Source organism: Odontomachus brunneus, unplaced genomic scaffold, assembly GCF_010583005.1.
Source record: "Odontomachus brunneus isolate Ranch 3 - 2012 unplaced genomic scaffold, Obru_v1 Obru_scaffold_233, whole genome shotgun sequence".
NCBI classification, from domain to species: Eukaryota; Metazoa; Arthropoda; class Insecta; order Hymenoptera; family Formicidae; genus Odontomachus; species Odontomachus brunneus.
In genome coordinates this window covers 379,340-385,926 of record NW_022639683.1, presented here as the reverse complement: position 1 = coordinate 385,926, position 6,587 = coordinate 379,340, and the positions used below count along the sequence as shown (strand labels likewise).

At 38.2% G+C, this 6,587-nt stretch overlaps 1 pseudogene; it reads right to left on the bottom strand.

The window, feature by feature from the left end:
• Positions 1-5,812: 5,812 nt before the first annotated feature.
• On the bottom strand, positions 5,813-6,587 carry LOC116852525 (annotated as a pseudogene).

Genomic DNA, 6,587 nt, shown 5'->3' with positions numbered 1-6,587 from the left:
ATAAGCGTGTGAAAAATTATATTAACTTCTTCAGTGATATTATTAACGTAGAGTTTTTTTAAATAAAACATATATACTTAGATTTATTTTTTTTTATTTTTTTTATTTTTTCGTTATTTTCTTTGAAATATAGAGAATTTAGAAAAATAGAATACAAAATATATTTAAATTGTATTTGGTATGAGTTAAAAACAACATAAATAGTTTAAGTAAATTAAGAATATATAATTTAACATTTTATTATAGAACTTTTCCGGGAATATTACTTAAGGGGGAGATTAATATATATATTAAAATATTCGCACGAATATTAAATAATCGTAAAATAACTAAAATAATTGAACATAAATAAAAAATTTGAATAATAAATAATTCTTAAACGAGTGCTTCTTAGAATTTCTTTAACATGAAGATAACGGCAGTGAACAATCATCTGCAGCATCAAGGTAACCCAATAGCTTGTTATAGTTCTTCAATGACTCTTCAAATTCGACAGAATTTGCAGAATCGATGTAGAATCAAAATTTCGACTCGGTAAACGGTCTGAACAAGTCCTTTTTTAAGTCTCCGCATGGAGAAAGTGGCAACAAGTTAGATTTGCAGTATGAAAGAAGCACAATAGTCTGTATAAACTCTATAACTCTATCTAAAAATTCTCAACATTTTTTATTGGTCTACAAGTTCAACGATATTTGCAGGCTTAACGTGAAATCTAAATTTCGACTCAAATAGCCCTTCAAATTCGACGGGACTTGCAGAGAAGATATATTATGGAAGTAAAATATTTCTCGAATCGGTATATATAATATGTAATGTTTTTGCAATTAAACCTCATATAAGACATTGTTTGACTTCTCTAATTATTTGTGAGATAAGATAAAATCGCAACGAGGAGGATTCCTCTCTACAAGGAATTGTGTGTGTGTGTGTGTGTGTTGGCGAATTCAGTTTTAATAAAATTTTACGTAGTTGACTTTGTAATTCGGAATTAATGCGGTGACATCCGAAGCCTCACTATTCTGCAACTTTTGCACTGCGCGACGTGTTCGTGAGCGACGCTGCGAGTGCATGAATAATTCAACATTCCTACAAATCGCTTCTTATTCGTAGAACTCTGCTATCGATTATATCATGCCGCGTGAATCGCGAGTTTTCTAACGATGTCGATTCCGCATTTGATTGTAACTTCGTATTTGCAAAAAGACCGGCAATATGTGAGATCACTGCTAGGCGCAGTGATTTCGAAATCAGATAACCGAATTATAATCGGGGATAATAATTCCGCTCGGAAATCAATTCTTAGCCGAGTACTTGCGACCGTACATTAACCAAGAGTAAATTTCTCGTGTAGTCGCTTGTCGTCGACTGCATTAAAGCTACACCACTCAACTAAAGAGAACGGTTGCGCAGCTTCGTCGGTCTTAGTCCGTGCTTGAAATTCGCCACTAGTCGATATCACCGCGTAGGAAAATCGTAGTGACATGAAACAAATTGCACTTGAAAGCTGAGACTCTCTCGCTTTCGACGAGAGAGTGATCGTTTTTCTATATAGGATGTTTGGCGTGACGTTCTTTCTCGTGTGCAAATAGAACTCGTCAAACTAAATGGAAAGGTTCTCTACCATTTTGCAAACAAGCACGTGAATTTTCGAGATATTAATAATAAAGTTGGTGAACGAGTAATGCATGCTCTTTAGGTCTAAAAAATGGAGGTTCTCTAAGATGCCTGAATCAGTTGACGATCTCTTTTAGTGAACGGCGAGTGATACGTAATGCTAATTTTAATACACGTCTTCACGTAGTCAGCATTACGTGCCGTTGCCAAGAGAATGTCAGTCGATTCACGTATCTTAGATAAGACTTACATTTCGAATGAATCTAAAGAGCTCGTCTCATCGCATTACAGCACTCGTCTTGGTCAATTTTAAATAATTAATATCTCAAAACTTCACGTGGCTCTTTGAAAAGTGGTAGAGGACCTTTTGTTTAGTTTGATGAGTTCTAAGCGGAGAGAATATTATAGCTTTTTTTCATACAATTTCTTTTCAATTTTGCTATGTTTTTAGTAGTTCAGAAATAGACTGTCAGCAAGGTCTATCTTATCAAAGAACATGATAAATTTCGCAAGAAATATAGCAAATGTTTTAGCTCATAGCAGTACATTTCAATTTCTAAAATATAAGTAACACATATAAAATTAATTACTACAAAATATCGATTTACTCTTTACTTATAAAAAATCCTATAGTAATCTTTATTAGAACATTTTTTCCGTGCATCTCCAGAGCGAATAAGATGCGTTGAGGTTGCTAACGACAAGCAAGGAATTTCAGAAACATTCAAAATTTCTATAACACATTGTTTGATATAATTATATCGCCGAGTTATAAAAAAATATGGTCCATTAACGACCGATTTACCGGTTTGGCGACGTATTTACTGTACAGGAAAGCATCACGGCTCGTTGAAGAGCGACGTATCGCGAAGTATCGTGACGATCTCGCTCAGTAAACGGCGTTAATTTATTCGCACATGGCAAAGAGAGATTAGCGATCGATCGATGAGCTGGCGCATGAGAACGAGGCGTGAGTGTAACTTTTTTAAGTGGACACTGCAGTCGGTTTTCTCATTTTTTCTCCTTCCTCGCGCGCGCGCGCGAGTTCCTGTTTCGTCGCTTATTTACGATTGCGGCGGTCATTCTCGGTCGTACACGAAATTACGGGACCGTGCTCGACGGCGCTACGGCCACGACGGTATTGTAAATAAGCTCACCTTCGAAGATCGCCGCGAGACACGTGAAAGCACTTCCACAATGGAGTCGGCTACGGAATCGCGCCACTTAATTTCCCCCGTGCGCGCACTCTGTGCGCTTTTATTCTAATAAAGCTCGCCAGCAGCGAAAACGAAGCGAGCCGAACGTGTTTAAATACTCATATATCTCGCGAGCTGTTTATGCACGCACTTGGACGTAATTAGCACGGAATTTTTGGGGCGCTCGAAGAGTAGCACGTTATTAAGGTGCGTCTCTCGCGCTTCCTTCAATTCCATGTTATACTGTGAAATCGACGGGCGACGGACGCGTAAGCAACACAGAGATTAATAGGAAATTCCTTTGCGACGGTAGGAATTTTTCTCGTGGGAAATTTGGCTGTATCTGCCAAGATGTCACGGGACAAACAATAATCGCGATCTCTATCGAATTTTTGCTCAGCGGCGAAATTGACGTACAAGGACGCGTTATTAAAACGCATTTTCCGATGACGCCGGGACGTCCTGTATATCCAAGGGACTTTTAATCTCTGATGCGGGCCACGCAAGAATTATTCGTGATGTATTATCGCGACAATCCACGATTACGCCCGTCCCCAAGGATGAGAAAAACGCACGGGCACGGTGAAAGAGATTTATTATGCGACGTCCGGCACTGCGAGGCAGCTTTTTTCGCGGCGCGGACTCCAATGAGAGTAAAATCTCTTTGACGTTTCTGAGCTCTCCGCCGCGACGACGTCCATTCGCGTTATACGCGATACGTGACCCCAGTGAAATTAGACCCTGTTTTTCCCAAAGACCGCTCGTTTAAACTTGTTCACTTAAGCTCAAGTTGAGTTCACTTTTTCGGAATTTTAGCGCAGTCTTTAGTTGCCCGGCATTTAACGTTAAATTCGGACTAATGGCTATTAAAGGATCTGGGATGACGTTGTAAAAGATATCAACTCTTGACAATTAATAATTATAAATGCGTTTCAAATTAAAGCTTAAGAAGTCGTGAGAGAGAAAGATTAATTTTTGCTACGGCCGATTAAAGATCAGTCAACAAACCCCTCATTGCACTTTCGTGGCATTTTACATTCACAATACGTAGCATAACGCTGTTTCCGCATTATGTTGGCATAAATTCGCAACGAGGACACTCGCAGCGTCGTTGCAGTTCACATTGTAATTGTTCCACGCGAGCTCGACTCGCAATTCGCGATGGCGGCGCGGCGAACTTAGTTCGTTATTGCTTGTTCGAAAATCTCCATTTCCTCGCAGCCCGTTCGGCGATGTTTCGCCGTTTAAAGGCGAGCGACACCGCGCGTGAACTTTCAGCCCTCTTAAAAGCAGCCGTTTGTCTTGCTGAACTTTTGCGCGACAGCTGGCCCCCTCGCGGGTCAGCGAATGACGGAAGTATCTTCATGGGCAAGTATCCGCGTCGACTCTCGTTGTATGTCACGGCAAGCATCTGCTGCCAAATTCGCAATGGACTTACACGGACTTTCGTCGTTTGCGAGATTCGACTAGCTATTTTGTGCGCTTGAAAAGTCTGCGAAAGCTCGGCCACGGGATTCTTCGCGTGGAACGGCGAGGTTGGAGTGGCACAGCGTTGTGAGAGATAAATTTATTAAATATATGTATTTAAAGACTAAACCAATACGGTACCTAATTTTGGACATTCTTTTTGTTTTGGTCTTTAAATATGAATATTTAAACTTTCAACATAGAATATATTTACATACTCAATATTTGTTATATATTTTATGTTGAAAATTAAAATATATGTATTTAAAGACTAAACCAAAAAGAGCACAGAATTAGATACATGTCCGCGCATTGGTACTTTTACCTTAACTGTTACCTTTAGTTACCTTAACTTTTACTTTAACTGAGACTTCCACACGGAATCTCTCTCTCTCTCTCTCTTCCTCGGTGATCATTTTTATTCTTATAATGTTGCATAAGAATGTCTTCTCATTAGGGACTTTCGCGAATTGTGAATCAAACTTGTGATTAACTACAAAAATTTCTGAACTGCGACGATGCTGCGAGTGCGTTTTTTATTAGGGGTTGTGACTGACCATATTAAACTAAAAATCGTTGTGTTTTTGGAAAAGTGTTTCTACCAAAATCGTTAGTCTTGCATGAAGAGATGTTGCATGGAAACTTTATATACATTCTTAACGTCCATTCACATAATGCAAAGTGACGGAAAATAGAGAATGGCTTTGAATCAATAATAATGACCGATTATAACGATATGAATGAGCTTGTCATTAATTAATAATGTAAAATTGTGGATGTACTAATTATGTATCGATTATTCAAGATTGTTTACCGTAGACTTTATTGTCATTGTACGACTACAATGCATCGATAACGATCGAAAAAGCCGCGCCCATTAGATCCACGAGTCACTAATGCATCGTTGAATGCATATTTCGTCAGATATCTGGCTGTTGATGTTTTAACGGCAAAAATAAAGATGTTAAAACGTTTCGCGCCATTACGAGCGAAAAATCGAGTTGAGTAGCGTATAGACACACACAGTCGCATGGTATTTGAAAAATTGGCTACCATTAAGAGAATGCCGGACATGAAAACCGACATAACATTGACTTTCTTTTACAAAGTTTACGTTTTGTTGCTTGCACAGAATTATAAATATTTTTACACAACAAAAGTGCATGCAAAAATTGAAGCATTGCTCAATATGACGAAAATGAAAAAAAAAGTTTAAATTTAAATTTTGAGCTGTCCGTTAGTGTAATTTTTGTTTAATACAAACATTCTGCAGGTTGTACATACCAAGACTGTGGATGCTCCAATCAGGAAAATTTTAAAGATCACTACCACATTTTCAGAATATGGTTTCGATGCCAAAAAAGATTCGAAAAGTTTGCAGAAAAGTTTGATTACATGCGATTAGGTTTTCCGACAACTATGATAAAGTGAAAAATTAGTTCACAGATATTTTTCGAGATGGCATGGTACTTTTATCGTACTTTTTACGAGGTTTAATAAAAAAATACGGAATTTTCGTTTTTCTCAAAAAATTTTTATTTATTCATATTAATTTCATCCCTTTCAAAATACTCCTCATCAGACATAATACATTTGTATCAGCTTTTTCCAATATACGAAGCAGTTCTGGAACGCAATTTTCAGTATGGCGTTTAGCTCTTTCAGCGATTCTGTCTTTATCTCTTCAATGTTGGCAAAACGTTGTCCTTTTATAGTTCTTTTCAGCTTTGGGAATAGGAAGAAGTCACAGGGGGCCATGTCCGGCGAATACGGAGGCTGAAGCATCATAACGGTACTGTTTTTGGCCAAAAATTCACGAACAAAATTCCACAATTTCGGAACAAATTTTGCTGCCACACGTTTCATGCCCAAAACATCCGAAAAAATTGCTTGGCATGATATGCCAATATCATATGCAACCTCTCCGATAGTGATTCGGCGATTGTTCATAATCATTTTCTTCATTTTTTCAACGTTGTCATCGGTTGTTGATGTGCTGGGGCGTCCAGGGCGCTCGTCATCTTCAACGTCTTCACGGCCCTCTTGGAAACGTTTGTACCACTTGTAAACGCTTGTTTTATTTATAGGAGATTCGCCAAAAGCAACATTTAACATTTCCAATGCGGTGTTGCATTTTATTCCATTCTTAAAGCAAAATTTAATGTAAATTCTTTGTTCCATTTTTTCCACAAGTTAAAAATCGCCGAGCATACCAAAACACGTGTAACCTTTTCGATAGCCAACAATAAAGTAAGCATCCAATATGGCTACTAATGCCAAGATACGTCAGGGACAAATGTACCAACACAA